The sequence below is a fragment of the Palaemon carinicauda genome, chromosome 4 (assembly GCF_036898095.1).
Source record: "Palaemon carinicauda isolate YSFRI2023 chromosome 4, ASM3689809v2, whole genome shotgun sequence".
Lineage (NCBI taxonomy): Eukaryota > Metazoa > Arthropoda > Malacostraca > Decapoda > Palaemonidae > Palaemon > Palaemon carinicauda.
In genome coordinates this window covers 24,329,204-24,341,970 of record NC_090728.1, presented here as the reverse complement: position 1 = coordinate 24,341,970, position 12,767 = coordinate 24,329,204, and positions in this window count along the sequence as shown.

The window sequence follows — 12,767 nt, the reverse complement described above, 5'->3', positions numbered from 1 at the left end:
GAAATCATTAACGACTGCGACCAGATGCTGGTAATGTGATATAATCTATTTATAGCTCCCACCATACACGTATATTAGCTTTTCCGAAAAAGATAGCACAGGCTATATAACTTTTAGTGACTTCTTTTATCTAGTACAGTAAATTTTATCTACTAACAAAACCAAAACTCGGTTCAAAACATTTGTTTCTGAAAAATAATTAAACTTTTAATGTTATGTCGTGGCATCGCTTGAACTCGGTAACTTGAAAATCCAGCTCAAAACTGATCAGCCTAAAACTAAATACTAAATTTTCTTCTAATTGTCTTTTTTAATGAACTTACCCTTATGTTCCAGGTAATGGATTGAAAATGAGTCATTGTTCCTGGAATGATAATATTTGAAGCTAAATGTTAGAGTTTCCTTGAAATATCAATTTACAACAATACCAAGGCTGCAATACTATTTTTCTGATTAGCATGAAACTCGGTCTTTTAAAACACAACTCACAACTGATCCAGTTAGTCATATATGAAGTGTTCTCGTAGACCGCGAAGAAATGTTTAACCTCTTCCTTTTCTCTGATGATGATGATGATGTTAGACAGTTAGATCGACCCACACGATGGAGGACAACGGCCTCTATGCGTTGCCAGCCGTAAGAGGATTTTCATCACCGCGAGATCCCATAACATAGAAGGACGGACGTGATGATTATGAGATGAAATTCTCCAGAAACCTCCAAGAGCTCTCAATGACGACCATATAGGAGGTGGGGAAGAAGCTGCTGCCCCAAACCCAGTCCTCGTTTGGTCCTGGATGAATTCGTCAATTTCTTACAAGAAGCTCCGATCCTGAGTCCAGAGAGAGAATACTCAACAGTTATTTTCTTTAGTCGCCATATCGAGTATTTCCACAATAAACAATTACTTCCAGTTCGATTGGTCGACGTTCGCAGGCCTGTGGTGGTCCTTTGGTAACGTCCTTGTCAGGTGATCGCCAGAGTAGGGTTTGAGTCCCGCTCAGACTTATTAGTTCCTTTGATTGTTGCAACCTCATTATCCTTGTGAGCTAAGGATAAGGGTTTTGGGGGAGCCTATAGGCCTACTTGCCTAGCCCTCCTTGGTCCTAGCTTGGGGTGGAGAGGGGGCTTGGGCGCTGATCATATGTAATATGGTCAGTCTCTAGGGCATTGTCCTGCTTGATGGGGGAATGTCACTCTCCACTGCCTCTGCCATTCATGAGTGGCCTTTAAACCTTTAAAAGGTTCTCCAAGTTACCCTTCGAAAGTTTAAGTTGACAGCACTCGGCTTAAAGTCTAACCCGAGTAATGACACTCTTTGCAATCGCCAAGTTTGAACGGGGGAATCGAGAGAAATCAAAGTTCAAATAGTCTTCATAAGAGATCATTATTTGTAAAAAAAAAAAAAAAAAAGAGTCTGAATAGAGTTGTAATTAATCTTTTAGGAAAGTAAGGATAGGACCATTAGGATAAGTATTTTGTATCGCCCTTTCCTATCGAGTAAGCATCGTGATATAGGATATAATTTAGATTTCCTGCTTACACTGAGGATTAATTCTTTTTGGCTTTCCTAATAAAGGGTGTCGGCCTGAGCTCGAATTCTATTTAGAACTATTATCTCCTTTTAGTGTTGTAAATGGCAAAAAGAGAAGAATGGTCTTTGAGACAAGCAGAGAGTGTTATGAGCAATCTCTATTACATGCTCAGGGATCGATCTGCTGAGTAGTTGAGTTCCTTCGAAGTACCATCTTTGTGTCTTTCGGAAATCCCTACTTCAAATGAAAGCTTCAAATTTGTGATAGGTTTTTTATACTTATGAAGATAAAAAAATGAGTAGAAAAAAGGTCTTTTCAAAAAGTCATTCTTATTTTCTATTCATTGGAAATTATAAAAAACAGACGTGATTGCAAATGCACGCACACACTCACTACCTTTCGGTTTCCCTGGAGGTTTTCCTGGATGAGTTAACCAGCAAACGCTGGTTGCCATTAGGAACTGGATCAAGTGACATGCGGTAGACCAATCCCTTGACTTGGAAAATGTGATCCGGTTGCTTTATCACTCAGCCACAGCTCCCATTTTGGCTGACTACAACCTCAAAAGGTTACATTTAATAAACTTTCCTTTTTAGAAACATATTTAGATAATCTATTCATACAAATATTTATGAACATTAGGAAATGAAGCTAAGAAATTATAATTTCTAACCCAAAGCTTCAACAGAAATGCCTACATCATCTTGACCACTACTCTAGAGCAATGGGTAAGAATTCCTCTCAGCTCACTCTACATAATACCTTTTCCTAGGAATGACCTACACCCACTTTCAATCTAAGCACTTTTGCCTTCTGTCTGAGTTATTCATGAGAATGAGCTACTGGGCAGATTTATCTCTCGAGATCTATTGAAATGAAAACGGCCATGAAGTAAACGTTCAACTTCTGGTTCCCTGATATTTATGGATCTGTTTATTATCTTTTTTTCTTGACTGTTATCGAACTTTTAAATCTCTCTTCTGATAACTATTAATTAGATACTTTTCTTTTGGAGCTCACATTGAATAGATGAAGTTACGTTGGGATTAAACCATTTTATTTCTATATACCGCCTTATCTAATATTAATGTATTCAGATGATAACGAATGCCGCCATAATTTGCATCTTCGTAAATCATTAGATATACACTAATATATCGGTTTTCCTCTCTCTCTCTCTCTCTCTCTCTCTCTCTCTCTCTCTCTCTCTCTCTCTCTCTCTCTCTCTCTAACAACAACAACAACAACAACAAACAGTAGAAATTCTAAATTCTTCCCATTTTTTTTTCTATGAAATATCAAAACCTAAATTGGTGAAATTTTGGTAACGGTTCGTGTTAAAATGGAATGGCATCCTTGCATTTTTCTCAAACCAGTATTTTATTAAAAAAAACTTGTATAAGCAATATTTATCTTAAAATGATGCCTTTATATTTGTGTCATCAAGCTTCTATTGCAGTTACTTCACCACGATAACTTTCGAGATAAGGATTGTAGAAACAGTAAGACATGAGTGCAGAATCCAACATCCATGCGCTGAAGCCCTTCTTATAAAAGGCATCTGAGAGCTATATTTTTTTTCGATTAATAAGGAAGAAAGGCCTCTTCACGACGATGACTTTAAGAGCAGCGCCCTCTTTAATGTCCAGTTTTATGAGTCCCAAAGGCCAGGAGCTTGGGCGCAACGCCGCAGAGACGAAAGATTCTCTCGTTATGAGATTTATATTTGTTTATGTAATTTGAGTAACTGCGTAATGTAATGTTAGCTACTCCAAGCATGGCGTATAACTGGAGAGTCTCCTGGTTTTAAGCTCAGAATATGACTACTCTTATTATGAATATGTTATGGTTTGTCAGCGATTTTGTAACAAAGGATTGTTCAGATGGTGAAGCTCTAACCTTTTATAGAAAAGGAATTTTTACGACCAGCGATGTGAAAGTCACTTGTATTTGGAATTTAACAAGCAAGATTTTTTTCTTCTTTTTTTTTCTTTTTTAGATAAAGATTTCGACCTTACAATTTTACTCCACCAGTTATTGTTACAATGCTACAGAATATAATTTATGAAAAAGAAATTCATGACCACAAAGGAGATCTTTATCTGAATGGTAATTAAAGGTATCCATAATAACATTTCTCATCCTCTTAGAGTACTCCGAGAATTTAATATGCAGCGTCCATAGATTCAAGCATTCTGGACACATCATCCGTTTTTACACAGACAACGTGGTTTTACCTAAATAAACTATTCGTCAAAGTATACGTAATGCACATTCACAGAATTAAATGGAATCCATAAGCGAGACTATTTTTGCCAAATATAAACTAGTTTCTAATCTTCTCGTCTTTTAGGTACCAAAGACATAAGTAGATTTGAAGAAGAAGATAATGTTCCATCATAATCAACTTCTCATCTAATTGCATTAAATAGATGAGAATATATTTGTGTAAAGCGCCCCTGGTCCCTTATGGTTTGTGTCCTCGTCCTGTAATTTGATTACAGTATTATGCTCAGGGAATACCATGTCTGCATCAAGGATTTCTACAACCCAATTTTCTTGATGTTTTCCGTGGATATAATTCGGTATTCTTATTAAGAACCATTTTCTCACAAAAAAATAATTAGAATGTCCTTGTGTACATAAAAACTCATCAGGAAAATATAAAAGGTTAGTTATAAAACACTTTGAAAGATGAAAACCTTTTGAATTTTTTTTATTATTATTTTTGTTTCAGATAATACCAAAAGAGAAATTTGTATTACTCATTTTTAGAAACAAGAGCACATTTTGCAAAATGAAAAAGGCCTTTTTATATCAAGCCTCAAATCATTGTAGGTGAAAAAAAAAAATCTTAGTGTTTCAACTTACGTCCCTAGTGAAATATAACTAATTAAATCACAAGTAACTTTAATGTCCATCTCAGTTGATATTTTTGGCATAATATTGCTGGCCAATATCCCTTGCCTTAAAGATGTTTAGTGGACTTCTGTGCAGACTGCATATGGTATTTCCTATGTTCGCCTCTTTCCATGTACTTACCAGACCCAGTATCACCTAACTTAGCTGATTTTGTCCTTGGACTGGATCCCTCTCTCTGGCTACGGCTCATTTTCTTTTGCCTACACATTCACCGAATAGTTGGCCTATTCTTTCCACATTCTCCTGTCCTTATACACTGGACAACACTGAGATTAAGAAAACAATTTTTTCTTGCTCAAGGGGTTAACTTCTGCAATACAATTGTTCAGTGGCTACTTTCCTCTCGGTAAGGTTAGAAGAGACTTTTTAGCTATGATGAGCAGCTCAAAAATCAAACCATTGTTCTATAGTTTTAGGTAGAGCCATAGCCTCTGTGCCATAGTATTCCACTGTATTGGGGTAGAGTTCTCTCACTTAAAAGTGCACTCAGGCACACTATTCCATCTTATTTTTCTTCTTATTTGTTCTAAAAGCTTTTATAGTTTATATATGAAAGTTCTATTCTGATGTCAGTACTTGTCTTAAAATTATTTATTTTTTTATTTTTAATTTGTTTTCTTGTAGTTTATTTATTTCCTTATTTCCTTTCCTTAATGAGCTATTTTCCTTGTTGGAGTCCATATGCTCATAGCATCCTGCTTTTCCAACTAGGATTATAGCCTATCTTTTGATAATGGTAATATTTAAGAAAGATATAAAAGGATTCTCTGTTGTACACGATACCTATTGAACTTAGGATCAAAGTCAACTTATCTCCTCCATGATAGCTGATTGAATAATTTGCAACTTATTATGTTTTTCACTTTCATATATTGAGTCTTAAATATGTTTTGATATCAAAGTCATTATAATTATCCAAAAAGGAAATTGATCTCCCTGGGCTAGGACTTTAATATGTTATGCTACAAGTAATTTAGAGAACAAAATAAAACCGATAGAATTGGAGAATATTACTGAAGTACTTGAGGCAATAAATATGTCGAAGGAGGAGGAGTAAAGATGACTTCTGGATATTTTTTTTTTCTAATTATTCGGTGTTCCATGTTGATAAATGTCATTTATTTGATACTTTAATTGTAGACTCCATTTTAATCAGAGTACTCCATTCATCCCTGAATCTTATTGAAAAATCTTCACCAAAAACTCACTAGAAAAAAAATGTATTTCTATTAAGGAAACATTCTATAAATTATCTAAATTTAAGGGTCCATTTGCAAGGCTTGTCCATTTTTTCCCGTCAGGGTCGTGTTTGTGAGGGACGTAGAATGCCAAGTCGAGAATACCTAATGGACTGGAATGAAATTCGAGGAGACGCATCTTTGATCTCATGTTGAAGGTCTTCATTTATTGGCTACTTTTTGTAGAGATTTTCTAATTTTTCATTTCTACTACTTTTGTAAACAAGTTATTCAACAATGTCAGTGATACTTTTATTCACTTTAATTTTGGAAAATATTCTATAAAACTCACAAGATATTGCATCTGCATGTTATTGTTATATACGTGTAATGATAAGCTACACTTTTTAGGTGCATACGAGTCCAGAAATTGTAGAAAGGATTAACTGTTATTGGATACTTATAGTTAAAGTCATGTCTTTAGACTTGATATACATTGTGACATTTGCAAGCCAATTTTGTGGGGTTTCAGAAAAAAACAAATTTTATATTGACCTTCTCTCTGTAAGAAACCTCATACCAACTTCTATTGTAGTGCCAGATACGAATGAATTCTTCTTCTTTGATGTTATTAATACCAAATCCTCACCCACATAAATTATATATGTATATGTATATATGCATATATATGTATGAGTGTTGTGCTGTGTATTTTTAGTAGACAATAGCCAAAAAGCTTGTGCGTCATAGCGTTAACTTTACGAACATAAATTTGAATCTTGAAAGAATAAGTGAGAGTTTCTTAAATAATTCACAACTAGGCTAAGGCTCAGCTATGACGATTTCATCTGAAATTGTGAGGAATTCGAAAAGATAAAAGTCCACTTACCCATAAGAAATGCATATGAATCTAGCAAGAGCAACTAGTAAATTATCTCTCTCTCTCTCTCTCTCTCTCTCTCTCTCTCTCTCTCTCTCTATATATATATATATATATATATATATATATATATATATGTATCTATAGATATATGTGTGTGTGTCCGTGTGTGTAAGTATATATACATATGTATACACACACATATATATATGTATATATATATATATATATATATATATATATACAGGGTAGAGAGCAATGTCTTTGATATAATTTCAAGTGAGATTCATTTCAATAGAATTCTAGGCGTTATGAATAAATTTCAAATAATCATAAAGACATATCATTTAAGTTATTTAACAAATCATTAGCCACTTAATGTAGTTTTGTAATGAAACCCGTCTGCTTCGAGAACCAGCATCTTCAAATGAAGTCTCGGAATGGGAGTTCCCTTCCACGATGAGCCAACTCTTTAGTGGCACGAGTTTCGGGAGCAGACGCAATGTTACATTCAGAGGAAATTAAATAAAAGCTCACAAGTAATTACGTAATGTCTGTCAAATGGACAAAAAAGGCTGGTATCGCAGGAGATGTAAGGATGGACTGAGATGATACAGGAGTGTGTGACGAAGTTGTTAAATGAGGTTCTGAATGATAGCAATTATTAATAACCTAGATTGGTTTAGACCCCACCTAGGTTATAATTTATATTCAACAAAAATAAAGAAGTATAATTTCAATGGATTGTCAGGCAAAAATAAAGAGAAACAAACAAATGCAACTGAGTGAATAGAGGACCTCTTCCCAACCTCCTTGCGGGAAGTAATCTACTGCGACCACAGGCTCCATTGAGCGGAAAATACTAATGGTGGTCGGAATTATGACATGAATTGGGGGAGAAGATGGATAGTGAACTTGTATTATTTAAGGGACAATGGCGAAGAAACTATTACAAATAAAACTAATAAAAACAAATGTAGCATATGTTTGCTCAATTACTGAAGAGGTAAATAATTTAGAGGTTTGTAGATGATAATAAACCAGATGGATCTCGCTGAAGGGAAATATTGTTTATGAATTATATGAAAAGGAAGAGTAGTCTGTTAAGTACTATAGGTTTTTGAAGAGAGAAGAACTTGAATGAACAAAGCGCAACATTGCTGGTTATGGTACGAGGATTAATCATATTATTTCATAGACAAAAATTACAAAAGTAATCGTACAGTAGTCATATTTCTGTTCGATTCCTGCAATAGAGTAGTCGGTGACGATAAGGACTACAAAAATTCTTTAAAAAGCAGAGTGGTCATCCAGGCATTAGCATTCGTTGATGGAAATGTCAGTGGTTTGAAGCAAGGTAAAAAGAGCTGGCTTTGTGTGATAAGAACCTCTGTGGTGCGCTTCTTCCTCCAGTCTCAGAGGGATTTTCATTTAGACTCATTTTGGTGTGTCATGTAAACAGTAAAATCAGCAGTACACGCACTGGTGTTTTCTCTGAAGTTTCCTGTTAATTAAAAGGAAAAAGTGTCTTTGTAGAAATATCCTTTATATTTTATTCCCTTTTAGATTAAATTTCTAAAAGAGACAAACCTCTCTCTCTCTCTCTCTCTCTCTCTCTCTCTCTCTCTCTGTCTCTCTCTCTCTCTGTCTCTCTCTCTCTCTCTCTCTCTCTCTCTCTCTCTCTGCCTTTTACTTTTCCTGACAAACACGGGGAGCGTCTTGCAATTAATTGCCGCTGGTGACTGAAAATGAAGCCGAAAATGAGGAGGAATAAGATTAAAGCGCCTTTAATCCTGCACCAACTAATTTGGCAGCAAACATCAGCCAGCCAAATGAAGGAAGGCACCGCTAAAAGCAAACAAGAATGCACATTATGAACACTCTCGTCATAAGGCAAGAACAAAGTGCAAGAAGCTACGGTTGGTGATGAGTGTGCTCTGTTACAAATGGCCTCATTTCATAAATGTTACCATGAAAATAACTTACTGGAATATATAAGCGCTACAGCTGTTACCGTTGTTCAGAATACTGAAATACTGAGAAATATTCAGAAACAAATAACCAGATTTAAAAGATTTTAAGTCCCTCTACTCGATATAGTCGTCCGTTATCAGGCTTCACATTGAAAAATGCGCATTTAGAAAAAAAATAGATTTATAAATACATTTCTGCAAGGGAGAGATTTTAGAATGCGTTACCATTTGTTTACTGCATAATTATCTGGGGAAAAAAAATGTACTGGACCATGATCGCAGAGACTTTTGTCTATACAGATTATTAGATATGTAGATGAATAGCTCATTATATTCTAAAATATTACAGCTCTGATGTTTCTTTAATTGCGTTGCCGTGACATAGTTATAGTAGCAAGATATTCATGATAACTCTTATTACATTTCGTACCCTTTAGTTTCATATACGTGACAAAGCCTTGCTTGGTAGTTTTGTAACGCATATAAACTACACTATACACACACTCTCACGCACACACACATACATATGTATATATATATATATATATATATATATATATATATATATATATATATATATACATATACATATATATATATATATATATATATATATATATATATATATATATATATATATATATATATATATAGATATATATATATATATATATATATATATATATATATATATATATATATATATGTATGTGTATATATATTATTTCTTAATGTAACGATATATATATATATATATATATATATATATATATATATATATATATATATATATATATATATATAGTGTGTGTGTGTGTGTGTGTGTGTGTGTATGTGATGTGTGTGTGTTTTTATTTCTTAATGAACGTTAAATCCTAAAGACAATGTAAGATGAAAGTATTAAATCATATGTTTGCTTCTCTTTGGAAATTGGGACAAATATAATGACCTGAGTTCAAGAAAAGAACAGTTTTATTGAAATTCTTTGTCTGAAAAACAAAACTAGAAATTCCTTTTGTGTCTTACTCGTAACAAAACTGAAACTTAAGTTTCTTCTGACAGGAAATTCTCTAAATTTCCTCTTTCAAGTTTCCTCTCTCAAATATTTTTTCTTATAAGAAAGAGGAAGTTTTTCATAAAGTTGGATTGGGAGTTCAGTCTTTGTTCATATTTCTGATCTTATATTTTCATGCAATGAATGAACGAAATCAAGAAGAACAAAGTAGAAATGAAGCTTTCCTGAGTTACCAGGAATATTCAGTTATAAACTGAAAAGTCGAACTGTTAAAATTAAGAATCTCTTAGATATATGATTCGCATAATAAAAGTTAATTCATAACTTAAGACAAGAAAATGTATAAAGGAATAATTTTTCCGAGTCTACTTAAGAGCAGAAATATCTTTGTTTAATCATTATGAAACGAATAAATTGATTTATGAGTGCAATTTTTTAGTTTACTACTGTAATAATGCAGAATACTAAATTCTCATGCATTGAAATATTCACTATTCACGAAGCTTATCTAAGATTAACTGGAGGTCTATATATCATAACCGTGTTTTATTCTAAGGAAATCACTTCAGGTTATACATAAATTCACTTTTACATGTGATCCATAATCAGTGACGGAAAAGCTTAAAGGTTGATAAGTGCAGAAACGTGGTAAATTAAAGAATAACTACATGATTTTGAGGGAGAGAGAGAGAGAGAGAGAGAGAGAGGAGAGAGAGAGAGAGAGAGAGAGAGAGAGAATATTCAAAACCATATCTAAAGTAGATGTTGTTTTGTTTTAAGAATTTCTGATGTATTAAAATTTTGAGAAGTTTTTCTTTGCTAAATCTTTATATTGACCAAAAACGACACACACACACACACACACACACATATATATATATATATATATATATATATACTGTATAAACTAACGATAAAATCTTTCACTAAAAGACTCTTTGGGTAAAAAATTTCAGTTCACAAGCTTTGTTAAATCTTCGTTTTGCCATTCAATAGAAATGTATAGCACCTTGAAATATATCTAAAATCCAAAACGATATACCAACAAAGTGTGTTGAAATCAATGCTCAAATAATTGTAAAACGCTTTACGCAGAGGTACCTTGATATATCACGGTATTATAATCATGGGTTTTATATTTCCTTTAGTCAAATAGACTAAAGGATAAATTCCCCAAGTATGTTAAGTTTGCATTTTAAGTGACCTTTCCTTTTGAATATATCACAATTGCATAAGGGAACAGAGCCCATTGCTCCCTTGAATACAAATATGGGTAATTGATAGACGTATACATTCTCGTGTTTTAAAATGCCCCGGTTCAATAAATATTGTAGATCCGATAATTTGAAAAAAACAACAGTCTTAACGTTTTGGATAGGTAAATAATCTGATTTGACCTGGACAGACAATACTCAGCTATGACCTGTTGGCCAGAGAGTTTATGCTCCAACTGTAGAGAGATACAATTTGATTATAAAAGAAAGAATTCCTGGTACATCATAAGGGCATAAATGGTGGGCTATGCTCAAATTTACATTCTTTGGTGTGGACTTAACTCTGCCTCCTCTACTTAAACCAGATGGCTCAGTCACTTACTGTCCAAAGGTAAAGGTTACCCTTTTAACTGATGTGTTCAACAGTAAGCAGAATAATGAGACATTCAATCTTCTTCCCTGTTGTCCTGTGAAATATAAACCCTCTCATTGGACCTTAATGCTTATGGAGGGATAAACACAAATGGTATTTTTTTTTTTTTTATAAAGACAGCTGATTTCTTAGCAATGTGTTATTTTTGCACTTGAAGAATCAGTAAATTTCTTGTAATAGCTCTAGTCCTGCTGATTATCTCCTAATTTCTAAAGCACCGATATTATCTAAAGTTTTTGAACGTCCTCTGGTGAAAAAAAAAAAAAAATCTAAATAGGTATGCTGAAAGTAATCATCTTTACCTTAATTTTCAGGTTCGCTTCCCAAAGGCCTTGGAGCATGGTATGCCATTCCTACAATTTTCAGTGCTCTACAGATATCACTTTATTGTGGTCAGGAAGTTCGTATGATGCTGCCTTTGACAGTGTTAATAATGAGGCCCTTTCTTCCAAAATGTAGAGAGTAGTTGTTGATGGGCACCGTAGTAATTACAGGAATGTAATATCTGGTTTTCCTCAGGGTAGCGTTCTTGGCTCATTACTTTTCATACTATATACACATGACACGTGGTTTGTCCAAAAAGACAAGCCCATTGCATATGCAGATGATGCTACTCTATTTATATCAATTCCATCTGAATTTTAGCTCTAGCTAAAATAAGTACATGGTGCAAATTATGGGACATGGAAGTTAAAACTTTGAAAAAAAATAAGTATAATAATAATTGTAAGTAGGTCTAGGAGAGTGGCTCTTCAACATCCAGATCATTGCATTGTCGATGTATCTTTAACTATATACAACTTCTTTAAAATCTTAGGTGTGATTCTTGATTGCGAATTTACTTTTGAGAAGCAAAGTCGGTATGTTTCTTCTTCAACTGCACAGAAAATGGGCTTACTGAGAAGGTCTTTAAAGATATTCGGAGATCAATCTATTCTGAAGTGTTTTAACTCCTTCATTGAACCTAATTTACTTTTGAGTATTATTCTCCTGTCTCCTCTTTAGCTGCTGACATTCACCTTAATTTGTTGGACAGAAACTTACGGTCTATTGAATTTCTTCCTCCATATTTTGATATTGATCTCTGGCAGCGTTATGCAGCTAGTTCTTTAAGGAAGTTGCATAAGATTTTTCATAATTCAGATATTTCATTGTATTCAGATCTTGCCATACTGTTCCGCCATGTACGTACATTTAGTACTAGGTATGCAGTTAACTCTAACAGATATGCCTTCCCCATCATAATACTACATAGTATTCAAGAGTTTTTTTTTTTTCTAGCTATGACCATATTATGAAATGTTCTTCCTTAAACTGGTGATTTCATCAGTGGAACTTCAAAAGTTAAATTTTCTTGTAAATTGTATTTTCTTCAACAGGCTAACATAAGTCCCGTTCTATAGTTTATTTATGAATCATCTTTTTTAACGTTGTTGCTGATCTTAATATATTTCTTATTCTTTATTCATTAATTATTTATAGTTTATTTGGTATTTCTTAATTACCTTTCCTCACTGGGCTTCGTTCTTGTAGGAGTCCACGGGGTTGTACTGTAGCATTCTGCTTTTCCAGCCATAGTTGTAACTTGGTTAATAATAATAATAATAATAATAATAA